The following is an 18,856-nucleotide window of genomic DNA, read 5'->3' as shown; positions in this document are numbered from 1 at the left end:
GATCTTCTGAGGGCCATTTATAATTTGGAAGTTTGAAAGTTTGAGTTGCAGATGAGATGGAACCACAACAAGTACGCTGCACAAGCACATAATAATGGCATATGCAGGATTTTAGTATAGTTTAAATTCGTGACTTCTATGAACAACCAATAGAGTTATTCTTTGCTCTTTGTGTCTCTTTTATTATGTAGCAGGACCAATTGATGATTCTTGGCACATGGCACATGTAGAGAGAGCAACCAAGTTGTGGACACTCTTGCAACTTTGATGTGACAAAAAGGAAAATTGTTTTTTTCTTATTTGTAATCAATGCATGACTGACCTCATGAGGTATGTATTGCAGTAAAAGAGATTTTCATCTGGATGGCCTAAAATTAGGCATTCTTGGTTAAATCTCAATTGATGGAGGCCCATCACAAGGCACATCTCACCCTAGGGGCGGCAGCTCCTAGGATAAGGTTAAGTCAAGATAAGGTCCAAGAAAGATAAGAAGAATTTCCAAGAACTCAAGATAGAGCAAGACTTCCAAGATTATCAAGAAATCAAGATCAGAATCATCAAGACTCCAATCAAGATCCAACAAGACTCCAAGAAGCATCAAGAATTCCAAGACTTCCTAGATTCATGCATAAGGAGAGTCAAGGAGATCGGATGGTGGAAGATCAAGCCCAAGAATTCCAAGAAGGTTTGACCTTATCAGGACAGCCCAAGAGGATCAAGATCAAGATAAAAAAAGCCCAAGATTCATGCTCTTTCCTAATTACTTTACAACTTCCAAGATGTACTATAAATATTGATTATTTCTAGTTAATACACACTTCATATTTTCAGAATTTCTTCAAGTTCTCTTCCTTGAGTTTTCGCCACCTTTTCTCTCTCCTAGAGAAATCGATGTTCTTCGCTAGGATCTAGCGATCGCCCGGTGCTTGCATAGCCAGCTCCAGTTTCCATTGCTTCCACGCTGTGTCAGGTGGTATCATTGCAGGGAATTCGCCCAGTCATGGCCAACCCAGACGATAGCAGTCGCAACCCACCCCGTGACGGAGATCAGGGGTTTCCAACTGTTTGGAGAGCAATCGAAGAACAATGTACGGCCACACGTAACATCGAGCAGCAATTGGCAGAGATGGCTGAACAACTGCGAACCTTGTTACGGGAGGTTGTTCCACGGAATCGGGAACATCCACAAAAAATCGAAGGAGACGACCACGACAGACCACCCGTCAGTACTGCGTTCCGACAACCAGTCATGGACGACGACAGTGATGATGATTTAGAATTTGGTGGTGCTCCAGTTCTTCCCGGCAACGATAGAAATGGCAGAAATTGGCATAATCAAGGTAATTTCAACCCCCATAGGAATAATGATGAATTCAAACTTAAAGTAGATATTCCTACCTTTAGTGGAGATCTTGGCATAGTGGGATTTCTGGATTGGATCACAGAAGTCGATAGATTCTTTGATTACATGGAGATACCAGAGGAACAAAGGGTAAAACTGGTAGCTTTCTGATTAAAGGGAGGCGCATCTGTTTGGTGGGAATGGATGAGAGAGACCCGGGTCAGAGAAGGAAGGGGTTCCGTTCGAACCTGGAGGCGCATGAAACAATTAATCAGAGGTAGATTTTTACCTCCAGACTATGAACAATATATGTTTGAATCTTACCAGTGGTGTGCGCAGGGTTCACGTAGTGTTAATGAGTACACATCAGAATTTTTAAGATTAGCAGAAAAGAAACCAGTTGTCTGAAAGTGATAACCAGTAGGCAGTCCGTTATCTGAGCGGTTTAAGACCGTCCATCAGAGACAAGATTGGTGTACAAATGGTTCTTAGTGTGCAGGAAGCATGGAACCTAGCCTTGAAAGCAGAATTAATGTTCCAAGACAAGGCACGCAATGATAATTATCGCTGGTACAGCGGGAGCGACAACAGATCGACAACTGTTGATAGAAACAAAACAGTCCCGGTAGTACAACCCTCTCACCCAACAAGCACAAATAACACCGGTAAGGCTACTACAGGAGGACATACTCGAGGTAACCCTTCCAACCCTCCTAAACCCAGTAACCCTTATGCAAGGCCTGCACATATTAAATGTTTTAAATATAATGAGGTTGGACATAGGTCCAATGACTGTCCTAGGAGGAAGGCAGTTAATATGGTAGAAAGGGAGGAAGAAGAAGATATTGAGAAGGAGGTATACTGTGGACCTGATGGGGAAGATGAAGAAGGTCCATACGAACATGAGGAATATACCTGTGTTGTCAGAAAATTAATGTTGTCTCAGAAAAATAAAGACACTTCTCAGAGGCATAGATTATTTCATACCAGATGTACTGTCAAGGGAAAATTATTTAATTTAATTATTGATAGTGGCAGTCAGGAAAATATTATTTGCAAGGATGTCATCCAACAATTACAAATGATTCCTGAAAAACATCCCAACCCATACACAATCGGGTGGATCAAAGAAGGAGGCGGCATACAGGTGGAAGAGCGCTGCAAAAACCTTTTTCGATTGGTAAGTACCATGATGAAGTATATTGTGATATTGTTGATATGGATGCTTGCCATATTTTGTTAGGGAGGCCTTGGCAGTTTGATACAGATGCAAGGCACATGGGTAGGAAGAATACCTACCAACTTGAAAAAGAAGGTACACGTTATACTTTGCTACCCATAACTGAGAAAAATATTACAAATGCTCCAAAAGCACATGAGAAGAATTTCCTTACCATCACCCATTATCATGCTGAATTTGTAGAAGAATGTAAGGATAGCCGCGAGGTACATTTGTTGAAGGGAGAAAATATGAATGAAACACTAGAGGAAAATAAAATTCCAGTGGAAGTGCAGGAACTACTGGATGAATTCAATGATGTAGTTCCAGAGGAGTTACCAAACAAACTCCCTCCCATGAGAGATATACAGCACCATATTGACTTTGTTCCAAGTGCCAGTCTACCTAACCTTCCACATTACAGGATGAGTCCTAAGGAGAATGAAATCTTATGGGAAAAGGTAGAAGAATTATTGAAAAAGGGACACATTCAAATCAACATGAGTCCTTGTATAGTACTTGCCTTATTAACACTTAAGAAGGATGGCAATTGGAGAATGTGTGTCGACAGCAGGGCCATTAACAAGATTACCATTGGGTACAAATTTCCTATTCCCAGGCTGGACGACATGCTGGACCAGCTTAATGGAGTTGTAGTCTTCTCAAAGATAGATCTCAGGAGTGGATATCACCAGATCAAGAGATGGCTTGTTCGAGTGGTTAGTCATGCCCTTTGGGCTAACCAACGCACCCAGCACATTCATGAGGCTGATGAACCAGGTATTACGCCCCTTCATTGGTAAACTTGTGGTAGTCTATTTTGATAATATTTTGATATACAGCAAATCTATCACTGAACAAGTGGGACATATTAGGGAGGTCCTAAAAACATTGAGGGAAAATAATTATATGCTAATTTGAAGAAATGCATCTTTATGAGTGATAATTTATTATTCCTGGGATTTATTGTAAGTAAGGATGGTGTAAAGGTAGATGAAGAAAAAGTGAAAGCCATTAGGGAGTGGCCGACCCCATCCACTGTCATAGATGTCAGACATTTCCATGGGTCGGCAACCTTCTATAGGCGCTTTATTAAGAATTTTAGTAGTATCATGGCTCCCATTACTGAATGTTTGAAAAAAGGAAAATTTCAATGGGGAGAAGAACAAGAACAGAGTTTTGCTCTCATAAAAGAAAAAATATGTACAGCTCCCATCCTTGCCTTGCTAGATTTTAATAAATTATTTAAAGTTGAATGTGATGCTAGTGGAGTTGTCCCAAGAGAAGAGGCCCATTGCTTTCTTCAGTGAAAAATTATGTGAATCCAGAAGAAAGTGGTCCACCTATGACAAGGAGTTTTATGATGTGGTTAGAGCCCTGAAGACATGGGAACACTATTTAATTGCAAAAGAATTTGTTCTCTACACTGACCACTAAGCCCTAAAATATCTTAGTGGGCAAAAGAAATTAAGAAGTGATTTGCATGCTAGGTGGTCTGCCTTCCTAGATAAGTTCCCATATAAAATTGTGTATAAGACAGGACAGCAAAATAAAGTGGCTGTCATGATGAACTAGAAAATTCAAGACTACCTTCTTAACTCCTCGATTTGAAGCACCGCGTCTACTCATGATGAACTAGAAATCGCTCCAACGGCATCGATCAAGAACAAAGAATCCCGCAAACAAAATAAACAAAATATACACAAAGAAAAATAACAGATCTAATTAGGATACCACCGAATTCGGAGGGTTCCGCATATATCAACTACGACTTGGGAAGGCATTGGACTGTGTTGACCTCAAATTGTTTTCGAATGAGAATGATGCTGCAAGAATGTGATATCTCGAATCCAAACAAAAGCACGATAGGGATAGGCTTTAGCAATGCCAACTTTCGTAAAAGAAGAAAAAAGAGGCTACAAGATTCGAGGGTAGGGAAAAGGTCACCCTCCCCCCTTAAAGCACTGTGACGGATCTAAATTCAAGATATTGAAGAAAAAAAAGAAAACATGGTGATGATACTCGGATCAAAATGTCGATCACAAAGCGATCCAACAACTTCTAGAGGTAGACTTAAAAATGAAGAAAAACAAAGAAGTGGATCTAAAATACCGGCAATACATTTTAGCTACAAATACCATGGAAGGCAAGACAGGCACGCCATAACAGAGATTCTCAAAAGAAAAGAAAAAAAAAAATCAGCATAGAAAAACGATCACCAGACAATCTAGCAGCTTCCTGAGACAAAAATCAAAACGTAGAAAAATAGAGAAGAAGATTTGTGATTAAAAATAAATGAAGAGAAGAAAATAGACAGAGGATGCATGATAATCGAACAGACAAGAAAAAGGTGGAATTCATTCAGCAACAAACCAGGCATCAGCATTGGACTTCTAATGTTCCATTTCGTGACGACAAAGCTATGCCTTTCCATTTGTTGAAGCAGGCAGCAAGGAAAGGAATGATCGAAGAAAAAGAAGAAGAAAGGGAAAAAAAGATAGAGAGAGAGATTGTGTTGAGGGTGGGAAGGGTTCTAGTAGTGAGACGGTGCTCTGTATTTAGATGGGACCAAAGAGACGAATTTGATAGTGGTGGTGGTGGTGAGGAAAGAACAAACCAGGGGATGTTTTGGGAAGACTCCCACTACCGTGAACTTTTATTGTCGTTGTCAATGAATTTTTGGGAACTCCTACTAGACCAGGTTTCCATATTGGATCTGGTGTCTCTAGAGTTCTCAATAATGGTTACCGCATGAGGTCGGAGGCTCCTACTTGTTCAGTTGGGGTATGATGGTGACAATCCTGTGATCATTGTCTTATGATGCCCAAGGAAGATGAAGGTAGACGGATGCCTTGTCATGACTGGAGTCGATCGTGGGAAGTGGTGATAGGAGACCACACTAGCTTGTCGTCTTGATTATAGTAGAAAATAGGAGGTTGGAACAAGGTCCCTGTAAATCTCTGCAAATCCTTTTCATCAACCACCATCCTTAGCTCTCACCGAATGAAATTCTCGGAGATCGGAGATGGTAACCAGAGATTCTAATGTAAGCACCATGGTAAGGCAAAGGTTGGTCAGTCTTCGAAGGTCCAGAGATGGTGGCGGGAAAGAGAGAGGACGTGGGGAAGAGAGGAGAGAAGGGAGTTGTTTCTCTCTTAGAAATCCTAGGTTAAGATTGTATTATGTTGTCCCCTAGGGAAGAATTTATCTCCTCCTTTTATAGAGAGAAAGTTAAGGTTATCAAGGAATAAGTTCTTTCCTATTAAGAAAGATGATCTTTTTTATTAGGAAGGGAGTTATTTCCTTTTGTTTAAATATTAGTAGGTCATTATTAGAGAATCCTATCCCTTCGGATTCCTTCCGTATGCGACCCTATTATACTGATGTGGAGTGGGTGACGTCATCGTTTAGCGGGCATACTTTCATTAAACTCACATGCATAATTTAAAAGCACACGTGTAACTGACATTTATTCCCGATCTATCGTGATTCCACAGTTTTGTAACGGCCTCAGGTTCATAGCAACTCTGCACGTGTCCGAAGTTCATCTCGAATCCGTGCACGTCTTTATAGATCATCGTAGATCCGTGCGTATCTAAGCTTTATCGCAAGTTTATGTATGTCTAAAGTTTATTGCGGATTCGTGCTAGCCGATATTCATCGTGACTTGTTTTGAGTATGAATTCATCACAATCGCAGATCTGCAATGAACTTATCATAAATGTGTGATGGGTTATGGATTCATCATAGGCGTTTGTGTAGTGTTAGTTTGATATATTCTGTACTCTGATGGTCTTAGTGACCACTATGTACCTATAGTAGGAAGAAAATAACAACATGCATATCAAACACATTTACATGAAAGCAAACCAACTTATTACGTTTTACTTGGCTAATATTGGCTAGGAACTGGATGGACAACATCTCTCCCCCATGCATTTGAATGCAATCAATGGGCTCCCCCCTAGTTTTGCTAGTGCGCTTGTTCTTTTCCCCCCTTTTTGTGCAAAACACACTTTAGAATATTGCTTAAGTTGGTACTAGTCTACTCTCTACCATATGCCTTTTCTAAATAAAGTTCTATTATCAGCCTTGGTATACACATTTGTTTACCATTAGGATGCTATCAATAATTTGTATATTTCTGATGAAAGAATATTGGTTTTCAAAGATTTCATCACTAATTACTCCTTAATTCTCTCTACTTAAACTAATGATGGATAAAAGTGGCTCGCCAGTCATCCAACGACACATTGGTGTCCAGTGCAACCTCGGATCACCTTGGGACTTTAAGTAGCATCAGGTCGAAACTTGCTCGCCAACAAGATGGATTCATGTCACATCGGAGTACCCGAGCTCAATTGGAAACAGCTTGGTGAAGACCAAGCTACAACATCAATTATCACCTTAGAGCATTTATACGGTGCAGGCATCAAACGAGTTTCCCGATCTCATGATAGCTGACCTACATCACTTGCTCATTTTATACCAAGCAGACCATTTAATACCTTTGATATGCTTGGGGGGCACACCACACATTTAGCAGTAGTTACAAAAGTCTCCCTGTTTCTTTGGAAAAAGGAAATTGGTCGACTCAATGATTGTCCTCGAGTGTCCCTAAGATTCAGGGGTCGAGGACCGTTAACTCCAAGAATCTTGGAGACATTCTGAACTCTCCCCAGAGCTTGTTTAAGGGCAGTCCCTCACCCTCAAATGGTACACTCTCTGTTAACCATTAAACTCTTACTTTGCTCTTTACTTTCTACTTTCAACTCTCCTGACTCGGTGACGGTTGGAGCCCTCACGAGTGAGTCCACAACTCGGGCACTCTAACACCATCTCCCTTGTAGAAATAGCTTAAGCGACCTCACCCAACTCATCTTTCCAGCAAGGACAGGAGCAAATCGAGCAAATCAAAAACCATAGGCACTCTCTAAAAGACTAATTGGTTTGTAGTCTTTCATTTCAAGATTGCTCTCTTTCTAAGGGATAACAGCTAAAATGTTAAGAGCTAATATTCCGATTACATTGCAATATTTGTTGTATATTAAATCAAAATTTCAACCAATCATATTAAAGACATCACATAGTCTAATTATTTTTCAATGGTTCATATTTCATAAAATGTACTTATCATCAAAGTCTTTAACAACATTAAAGATATCACTGTCAATTTTACTTTATTATAATTCATTCACCTTCATTTTATCTTACAACATTTTCCATAGAATGCACCATTTTGCCTAAAGTTAATTCTTGGTTCATTTAGGCATATTGTTTGAGAAGCAATCTTGGGATTTGGTGTGAATTCAAACTTGTAGAAAGGCAATCTCTCCAAGTGAATGCTAGTGGGCCCATGTATAGAGTGAAAGGCAACCTTGGGATCTGGACTTGCTTTAATATCATGTCACTATTCTCTTTTTCAGAGAATGACTATTCAGCCTAGGGTCAGAATTTTTAGGCTTAAAGTACAGTTGGGGTGGAGATCAGATCGGAATTAATGTCAATTCACGGGCAGGCACTAATGTATAGAGTGGGGGATTTTGACATTTTGAATGCTTATTAGTCTGTAGTAAAAATACAAAATCTGCATTAAACCTGTCTGTACTTGTCCATTTCTTTTTTTCTAAAAATCTATTATGACCACAGTTAAAAGGCCTTTTATTTATGACTAGTAGTCGTAACCTAATTGGGGGTCTATGACAAGCCATCTTTTGAATATCTAAGGATAAAAAATATTGGGCCCTCTTATTTGTGCATCAACTATAATATGTCCCTATAACCCTATCCTTGAAATATATTACATATAACAAGACGGGAAGGCCGGAACCCATTCCCGGGCCTCAACTTAGGAATTTATTTGGGTTTAAAAGGCTTGACTCCGCTGGTGTTATAGTGGCCCTTATATGGGATTGTTTGGTATCAAGTGTGGTAAAAATCGTTGCCTATGCACTGTATAGTTGTTTTGAGTCTACTAAACCAAAATCCTATTTGAATGGGCTGATTTAAGTATAATTGTTTAAATTGATTTTAACCTTAGAAAATAAGTTTTGAAAATTTGGACATTTGCTATGTAGTGTCTAATGGCACTAATGACGCTAGTTTACGTATATTAAACAATAATAAACAATCGTAACATTGTATTATGTGCCTTAGACTTTGTTTTTCCTAATATTATAATTCCAAGGAGAGGTGAATGCTGACTTGGTCCAAGTCTGAGTTTATTATTCTATTCCAAGTGCTTCTTTACATTACTGCCCTTGCACATGGGTTTGGTTGAATGAACCATAATTAAGTCCACAACTGGAGAACCATTTGCCGTGTCTTCTTCACTTGTACCATCCCCAAAAGGTGTTATATGCTCTGATCAGTGAGTGGAACGTTGTGACCGCTTGCTTTAGTCTGTTTTCTCTTTGGCAAAATATGGCAGAAGCTGTGCTTTTTGACTTTGTTGGAAACATAGTGGCGAGCTTGGCCTCCCAAGCTATTCAAGAGATTGGTCTGGCACTGAATGTCCAAAATGATATTGGAAAGCTCCAAGACAAGCTCACAGCAATCAAAATTGTGCTTCTGGATGCAGAGGAGAAGCAAGCCAAGAACGATGCCGTGAAAGATTGGCTCAGAAGGCTCAAGCACGCTGTTTATGATGCAGATGACGTGGTAGATGAACTTTGAAACTGAAGCTTTGCGAAGGCAAGTGGAGATCCATGGCAGCAAAAGAAAGGAGGTAAAAAAACTTCTTTTCTCGTTCAAATCCTCTTGCATTCCGCGTTAAGATGGGTCATAGAATAAAAGAGATCATGGAGAATCTTGATGTGATTGCATCAGATATGTCCAGATTCCATTTTAGAGAGAGGTTACATGATACCAGGCCAATTGCCAAGATAAAGAGGGAGGAAACCCACTCCTTCATACGTGAATCGACTGTTATCGGACGAGACCAAGATAAAAAGAAGATTGTAGAACTTTTATTAAAGGGCCCCCCCCCGATTCCAAATTGGGTGGTGGTGAAGGTGTTCATCATCATCATCATCCAGCTGATCAGAATGTGGCCATCATTCCCATAGTCGGAATTGGGGGGACTGGGGAAGACCACACTTGCCCAATTGGTCTACAACGACCAGAGTGTGGCAGATCACTTCCAACTGAGAATGTGGGTGTGCGTGTCCGATGAATTTGATGTGAAATTGCTACCACAAAAAATTATAAGATGTGCCAACTCTTCAGATATAGATTGTTCCAACAAAGAAATGGAACAATTACAGGTTATGCTTCGAAAAGCTGTGGACGGGAGGAGATATCTACTGGTGCTGGACGACCTGTGGAACGATAAAGCAGAGAAGTGGAATAAGCTGAAAGAATTGCTAATGGGTGGTTGTGTGGGAAGTAAAATCCAAGTGACAACCACGTAGCAAAAAGGTGGCAAAAATCATGGGCACAGTTGGTATCGAAGCCTACCATTTGGAGGGGTTGAATGAAGAAGAATGTTGGGAGTTGTTCAAGCAACGTGCATTTGAGCAAGGACATGAACCAGACCCAAAGCTGGTGGAGATTGGAAAGGAAATCGTCAAAAAGTGCAAAGGAGTAGCACTAGCAGCAAAATCACTAGGGAGTTTGATGCGCTTTAAAACCCAAGAAAGAGAGTGGTTGTATGTGAAAAATAATGAAATCTGGAGAATAGAAGAAGAATCCCCACTTGGTGATGGTGATGATGACGACGAAGGAGATAGAATTGTAAGAGTACTGAGGCTAAGCTATGATCATTTGCCATCAAAATTGAAGCAATGCTTCGCCTATTGCTCAATATTTCCCAAGGATCATGTGATAGAAAAGGAAACCCTCATCCAATTATGGATGGCACAGGGGTTCATTGGAGGGAGTAGTAGTAGCCTGGAGGAAATAGGTGAGGAGTATTTCAACGATCTATTGTGGAGATGCATGTTTCAGGAAGCAAAAGAAGATGAAGAGGGAAACATAGTAAGTTGCAAAATGCACGACCTCGTGCATGACCTTGCTCAATCTGTCGCAGGGGTCGAGTGTTTTCGGGTGGAGGTCGGGGTGAAGGGAGCTCAACCACCTACTATTCCTGAAGGAGTTCGACACGTGACGCTTCTTAAGAATTTGTCACAATTGAAACTTCCTAATAAGGTGCGGACTCTAGTACACTTGTCCCATGATTATTATTTTGGGAGATTTCCAATTGAAAGACTAATGAGCTTACGTGTGTTAGACTTGCACGAAAAAACTGTTGAGAGCTTGCAAATAAGTAGCATAGGTGAATTGAAGCACTTAAGGTACCTTGACCTCTCTTATAATCCGCATATTGGGACACTCCCTACATCAATTACTAAGCTCCAAAATTTGCAGACCATGAAACTTACAAATTGTGGTCTTGAAAAATTGCCAGAAGATATTGGGAATATGAAGAGTCTAAGGCTTGTTGACCTCTCTTGGAACTGTAGCATCAATGCACTCCCTGCTTCTATTACAAAACTAGAGAATTTGCACACTCTAGATCTTGCTGGCAGTTCACTTGAAAAGTTGTCAGTTGACATTTTGGGATTACTGACAAGACTTGGTAGAATCAAGGGATTGGGGTTATGTGGTGAGCATATTAAGCTGTTGCATGCGCTGAACCAGCAGCTAAGCGGCCATTTAATTATCAGGGGAGTTGAACAAGTGAGAGATGGCAAGAAAGCAAACTTGAAGGAGAAGCCACACCTTCGATCCTTGACATTAGAATATGGAGGGGAAGGGGATAATGATGATGATGCGTTGGAAGGACTGCAGCCACATCCAAATCTAAAGGAATTGTATGTAAGCGGGTATGGAGGGATGAAATTTGCTTCTTGGATGATTGAATCCTCATTGCTCCCAAATCTAGTGACAATTGCGTTACAGAATTGTCCAAGATGCGAATCTCTAGAGTTCTCAGGTCCGCTCCCTTCCCTGGAGTATCTAAGTTTATGTGGATTGGAAGCCCTCAAGAGCATTACAAGTAAATTGAGGAAAGGAGATGGATTCTTCCCATCCTTAAAGTATCTCTACCTCAGGGACATGCCTAAATTGGAGAGTTGGTCAGTAGTAATGGAAATATTAGACGGTGATCAGGAAGTAGTGGTAGTAGAAGAAGAAGAAGAGCCACATAACTCATTATCACTGTTCCCTCACCTTCCCAATCGCTGGATCATAAAGGGTTGTCCTAAATTGGAAAGTATTTGGGGTTTGCACGTGGAAGAGTGGAATTATCTGGAATTGATGCAAAGACATTGGAGTAAGAAAAAGACGAAGCAGGATAAAACCCCCATCCCATTAATATTGACATCATCATCATCATCAACTACAAACTCATCATCCTCTTCTTCTTCTTCATTTCAACACTTCCTTCGGAGGTGATGGAAGGCTTGACTTCTATCCGAATTTTACAAATTTCACATTGTGATCAATTGACATCATTGCATCCTCAAGCACTGAAGCAATACCTCGCCGATCTTGAAGAGCTACAAATTGAGTCTTGTCGAATCTTTCATTCGTTGGAGGGCGTTGGAGGTCTTTCTGCCCTAAAAGGTTTGAGGATTAGGCATCTGCCCCAATTGGTGGAGCTGCCAGAGGAGCTTGGAGACGTCGAATTGCTTGAAGAGCTTTATATTGCTGACTGTCCCAAATTGACGTCTCTACCTAAAGAAATGAAGCATCCAAAAACAGTGCTACGGGAGCTACTAATCAAGCATTGTCCAAACTTTCATTCGTTGGAGGGCATCGGAGGTCTTACAGGCCTGCAAGTTTTGAAGATCGACTATATGCCCAGATTGTTTGCATTTCCAGAGGAACTTGGAGACCTCAAATCCCTTCGGGAACTTCATATTGAAGATTGTCGTAATCTATCATCACTACCTCAAGGTATGCGGCGTCTGACAGAGCTACAGATTCTACGGATTCAAAAATGTCCCAAGTTAAAGAAAAGATGCGCAACCGGTAAGGGTAAAGATTGGCCTAAGATATCTCATGTCCCAGATGTGGAAATACAATGATGGTGCTGATGACCTACTGAGAGAATTTTAATTATTAAGTGATTGGGAACTGTATTACTTCTCAACTTTCACATTCGTCACATCACTCCAAAAATGAGAAGCCATGGCGCGTCACTATCTCTGTTTTACTTTTATCCACAACATCAGACTTCCTTCTTCTTCCTCTGGTACGTACGTAGTCACTTTACTTCATCTTCACAACCAAACTATTTCGTTGTGCTTCTTTTTGTTAACATTGTTATCTTTATCTTCATTTCTTTTAATGTTCATCTGCAGCAGGTGTAGGTCAGCAGCACTCTTATTATTACAACCTGACAATTACGTGATGTATGTTTCAACCCACTGTTTGTGGTCAACAACATTGATTCGTTAATTTCTATATTCTTTCTTGTCTTTTATGAGAAAATTGACAATTTCTTTAGACAGGGGACGCCTACACAAAATGGTCTTGTAGTAATATTCATTGATTAACTATTCGTTAATCTCTTGTTTTGGTCTTTTTTTGTTGCAATATTCATTTTATAGAAGTTTCTCAGGTCGGTATTTTGTTAAATTAGCTTCCTCCATCACCCAACTTAATGGAGAGGGGGTCTTTGTTAGAATTTGAATGTTCAGGTGGTCTTTCTAGGAATTTGCTTACAATGGGATTTTTCTTTAACCTTCTTATTCCAATTCTGATGATGCATTTTGATTTTCTTTTAAGCATTATAACAAAATAAAATGACTACAAACTACCATCAAATAGAAGCCTCCCTAGACCTCTAAACAGAGTTGTCCAACAAGCCGATCACATATAAGGCCTATCTTGGTGTCACAAACGCATGCGAAGTCTTTTCTCTTCTAGATATATAATTAAGGAGACTATGTGATCTCTATTTGTATAGAGAGCCTTTGACTAAATCCCAACACATATATAAAGTTTGTTTATATTCCATTAATGCATTAATTATTGAATGTTTTAACAGATAAGAATAGTAGAAAATTCAGCCTGTCTAAATTGTTCGACCCAGCCGGTTGAAACGGTGACCCGTGACCTAGAGGCAAAAATGGTTCGACCTCTGGAGTAGTTTTTAAAACATTGTTATGAACTTCAACCAACAGATGATAGACTTAGATCCTCATTCTATATATAATGGACATCAAATTTGAATGATCTCACAGAAAACATGGAACTCTCACTGAATAAACACAAAATAGCAAGAAAAAGGAGAGCTTGGACTCAATCCCTCTAACTAAACCCTTCCTTATCCTTGACTTCATCGTGCCTTCACATTCTGTTTTGTAGAGCTGCAACACCTTCTTTGCTACACAGAAAGAAGTCATTATTCTAATGCTCTCAACTGCATCATTAGCAACTTAACTTGCTTCTTCATACATCTACAGATATTTGAATTTGCATCCAGATAGCAAAAATGATTTGAGAGGTTGATAAGAAAGACTTACAACTAAAAGAGACGTCAGAGGCCTCAGGTGATATCCCAAGGGTGTGGACGCTGACGGTCAAGTCAGTAATGCCAAGGAAAGACAAGGTGAGCCAGAGATCTTAGTGAGGTAAGGTGAAAGCTCATGTGGGAAGCTGAAGAGTCATGTGGAAAGCTGGAGATATCATGTGGAAAATTGGAGAAATCATAAGGAGAGTTGGAGAGCTCCATGTGATGAGCTAGAGATTTCCATATGATGAGCTAGAGAGTTCCATGTGATGAGTTGGAGAACTCGTAAGGAGAGCTGGAGAGCTCCATGTAGGGGTGTTAATTCGATTGGATTTGGTCCAATCCGATCTAATCCTACGTGAGTCCATTACAAATGGACCAGGTCCAATCCAATTCAATGAATATTTTGGACCATTTTGCACTATCTAATACAATGTCGGGACTGTTCAATCTGTTCAAATTCATTTTAATTTAGATTGGTTTCAACCCAAACCTGGTCCATTGACACCTATATTCTTATCTTATACCAATGGACTAGATATTGGCTTAATCCAACTCAATATGGACTAAGTCCAATCCAATCTAATAAATATTTTGGACCAGATTGGTCCAATCCAATATGTGACGTTGGTCTATCCAATCCTTCCAAATTGATTTTGGACTGGATTAGGTTCAATCCCAAATTAGTCTATTAACACCCTTAGCTCCATATGCCAAGGTGTCTGGCGGGTGTTGCGCATGATAGTGTAATGCAGCATTAAGTTGTGTCCTAATGAATGGGGGTCTCACCTATTTATAGGAGAGGGGTTTCATCCAAGAACCAATATGTTTCTCACATGTGGTTAGAGCTCGATCGACTTGTTGTGCGCTTGGTTGGCACGTGTGCACATGGTAGGTAGTAGGCATGCATGAAATGCATTGGCATTGATGTTTTGATAAGCTTGACCACGTATTGCTTACGCATGTTATGAGATAGTGTCAGGTCAACTTGTTAAGACCAAGTCAACTTGTCAAGACAAGTAGGTTCGTAAAGACAAGTCAGCTCATTAAGATAGGTCAACTCGTCAAGACTTGGTCATCTTGTCATATCTTCAAGACCAGGTCAGCTCATCAATTGACAACGTTGCCCCCCAACATACTATCACTTGGGTTTTTAGCCATATCAAAACCCAAGTTTAAATCCTTGATCGAGAAAGGTAGGGAAAGGAAGGTAAAGATAGGGGAACCTATACAAGGTTTGTAAAGGTTTCCTTGACTTTCCATGCATTTTCCTTCAAACTAAATATAGCCTAATATAAAATTGGATTTGGAGAAATGAGCATGCCAAAAGACTAAAAAAATCCAAAAATCAGAAAGCTTCAAATGAAGCTTTTCATCTTTTTGCACTAAAAATAGCCTTCCCAACTGATTTTAATAGCCAAATAGGACCACGATGTAAACCAAAGAATCTTGGTCTTTAAAGACGTGACCAAAGCTCAAAAGCTCAGTGTGTATTTTGGACTATTGAAATATATGCTTAGAAAGACTTGCAAAACAGTATCGCTTGTGAGCTCCGAGAAGCTCATGGCCGGCTCAAAAGAGATGGAGTCGAACACCCAATTTTTGCTCGGTCCCTTCTTTGACCCTAAGAAACATGATCCCCTTTTGAGGGTCTTGATTATGCCACATCACCATACCTGATCCCCGATCAAAATCCATTACATGAAGCAAAACCCTCAAACAAACAATCACACAAGATTTCAACCCACTACAACAGACATGACATTTACTGATGGACAAAATCTGTCGCTAAATGGCAAAATTCCATTGATATATCCATATTCAGGCTATACCAACGGAAAATAATTTTGTCGATATATACCTTAATGCTATAATGATATACCGACGAAATAATAACCATCGGTATAGATGCATTGTCTTTACCGACGGTTAAACTGTCCGTTGTAATAACATATAGCGACAGATTCACCGTTCGGTGCAATAGCATATAGCGACAAATTCACCATCCTTGGTAATAACATAGCGACAGATTCACCAACCGTTGTAATAGCATATAGTGACAGATTTACCGTCGCCATAACATGGTTTCAGATGGTTGGACATTTGGATTTAGCGACTGATATTTTTGTCGATATAAATATAATACCTTTACCGACGATTAAATTTTCCGTCGTAATAGATTTAGCGATAGATATTTCCGTAGGTATAGTTGTATTACCTTTACCAACGGTTAATATATTTCCATTGGTATATGTATTATAAGTTCCTTTCAATATTTATTTTGACAATATTGGATATTTTGATTTGTCATTATAGATGTTTTCGACAATACCATGTTGATATATATGTTGGCATTATTAACTACTTTGTAATGACTATTTTATCAATTTCCATCATTTAATATAAACCTTTTCCTTCAAATCTAATGGATAAATAGATTTGTAACAAAAGATATTTCATTAATTGAATATAACCATATGCATATAATTTATACAATATCCCTATTGTATCTGTACAAGTATCATAAATGAAGTTGTTTTTCGTAACTTTTAACAAAAAAAAAGTTCAAAACTCCATGATCACAAGCTTTATTCAATCCCTCTTCACAAAAAGAAAAGATTTACTCAATCCTATAATGTACTTATATCTTTCATAATTCAAAATAACCCAACACTAAACACTAGAAATCACAAAAAGATTTGTTTCCAAAACTCTTTTACCATCAAAAGTACAAAATTACATGATCACATGCTTTGCTTCACCCTACGGTGTACCTGTGAGAAAAATAATAGAAAAGTCTTATAAGTTTTAGATAAAAGAATATAAATTTTTTATTAAGACTAAAGTTTGTATGCAATATAATAACAAAAATAAAATAATATTTAAATTGTATTCTTACAATTTTGATCGTTAATATTATGACTAGAAACTGAAGAGGGTCCATGTCCTTGTGGGGATCGACCTGAGGCATTGCCAACATCAGGAACCTATCGAAAAACATACAAACTTAGTATCCATCTCAAACCATAACATATCTAAACAAAGAATATTTTGATGAATAAAAATACCAACATTTGTCAAGAGAAAATATTATTATTACATTAGAAAACAAACAAGTGGCTTGTTTCTTTGGATGACCAGAGTTACTATAGACCCAATAAACAGGAACAACTTGAGCAGTCTAAACATCGACTGGTAATCTACACTAAACTTCTTCCTACCCATGATGCTTTTCATGATGCACCACAAAGCCTCCCCTAGTGGCTCTATACTTGCCCCCCACCCCCCATGCAAAACTGTACGCCCAAAATAATGGCCTCTTGTCCCAACAGAGAAAGAAAAGAATATAGCACAGAGCTGAAGTTGCATGATTATTATGTCACCTAATGCAGTTCTGAAACCTTTCTCTAGTCCAATTTCCATGACCATGGGCAAGGTCATCAGTAGACCTATCTGAACATAGCATCAAACCAATGATGCTAACTGCCAAGTGGCTTTTTCTTTGGCTGATGGTAGGTGGTTTGTTTTCTCAAGACAGAACATTGTAGCTTCTAGGTGGCTTCGACTGATGCTGATGCTAAATTCCAAGTGCCAAGAAACTGATGCTAAACTTCCAAGTGGCTTGTTTCTTTGGAGCTATTAATTCTGTTTTCTCAAGAAGGTTGATCTCGTGTCTTAGTTTGGGACTGATGCTAACTGCCAAGTGACAAATTATTCTGGTAATAGAAAACTTAAAAGTCTTAGTTTGGGACTGATGCTAAATGCAAGTGACAAAATTATTAATTCTGGAGTCACTTTACCTATGGTTTTACTCCTTTTTCTCTCGTTGGAAAATAATGAAAAAATGGGAGAAATCATAGTTATTATATCATACAAAAATTCTTTTTTAATTTATTTTGGTAATAGAAAACTTAAAGGGGGCTAATAAGTATCAATTTTGATGACATGACAAGCTATAGAAGACAAAGTTATAGGAAAAGGGGGAAGAGGGTGAACTCATGCATGGGCCATCAAAACTTGGGGTGCAATTTGGGTGGACCCAACCTGATTATAGACTGACTTAGTCCACAATTTTGGGCTTAGGTTGTGCTTAAGCGCAAAATTTGGATTCCAGATCCAACCTTTTTTAGCCTAGGCTTAGTCCTTCAATAGTCTAAGCCTAGTATGGACTGATTGGCCAATCCAAGACCAAACCAAGACTGAGCCCAACTGGATTGCATCAAATTTTAGTGCAAGTTGGGCCAAATTTGCACAGATCAAGCTTTAATCTTGGCCTTGAGCCTTCGTCCCAATTCTGACCTGGGTATACCTTGCCCAACCCATCCAGAATTGTCAATGCTCACATACATCATGCCTCAAATCCATCAAGTACGAATTTTATAGGATGAACTCTTCATTTGACATTCTAATTGGTGTCTAGTAGTTATAATGGATGTATATACAATTGATGAACTAAAAGTTGATATAAAGATAATCTAAACAAATTTAGCATAAAATATCCTTAAGAATAAACTCTTCTAATTCGAAAAAAAAAGGAATTAACAAATGAGTTCTAAAAACTGTAAAAAGAAACTCCACTAAATTTAGTCGACTAACCTCAAGATTGCTGCCCCTAATATATTTGCAACTTGCTCCGTAGGCACTTGCCCTTCAATTATTGACACAAGGCTTGCAACTATTCCTCATAGCCCTTTTAACTTCATCTGTTAATCCTGTAAAGCTTTGCTTTAATTGTTGAACCTCTTCATCACGATTCATTGACTGAAAAAATAGAACATCAAATTATTTAGAAGATGTGGGATACCTTCCCATGCAACGAATCCTTCCCTTCTTT

General features: G+C 39.1%; 1 pseudogene; it reads left to right on the top strand.

Annotated features, from left to right (window-relative positions):
* Positions 1-8,915: 8,915 nt before the first annotated feature.
* LOC148802755 (putative disease resistance protein RGA1) lies at positions 8,916-13,030 on the top strand (annotated as a pseudogene).
* The last annotated feature ends 5,826 nt before the right edge of the window (positions 13,031-18,856 follow it).

Source organism: Nelumbo nucifera, chromosome 2 (genome assembly GCF_055504915.1).
Source record: "Nelumbo nucifera cultivar China Antique chromosome 2, China Antique-T2T, whole genome shotgun sequence".
NCBI lineage: Eukaryota > Viridiplantae > Streptophyta > Magnoliopsida > Proteales > Nelumbonaceae > Nelumbo > Nelumbo nucifera.
This window is presented reverse-complemented; position numbering and strand designations above follow the sequence as displayed.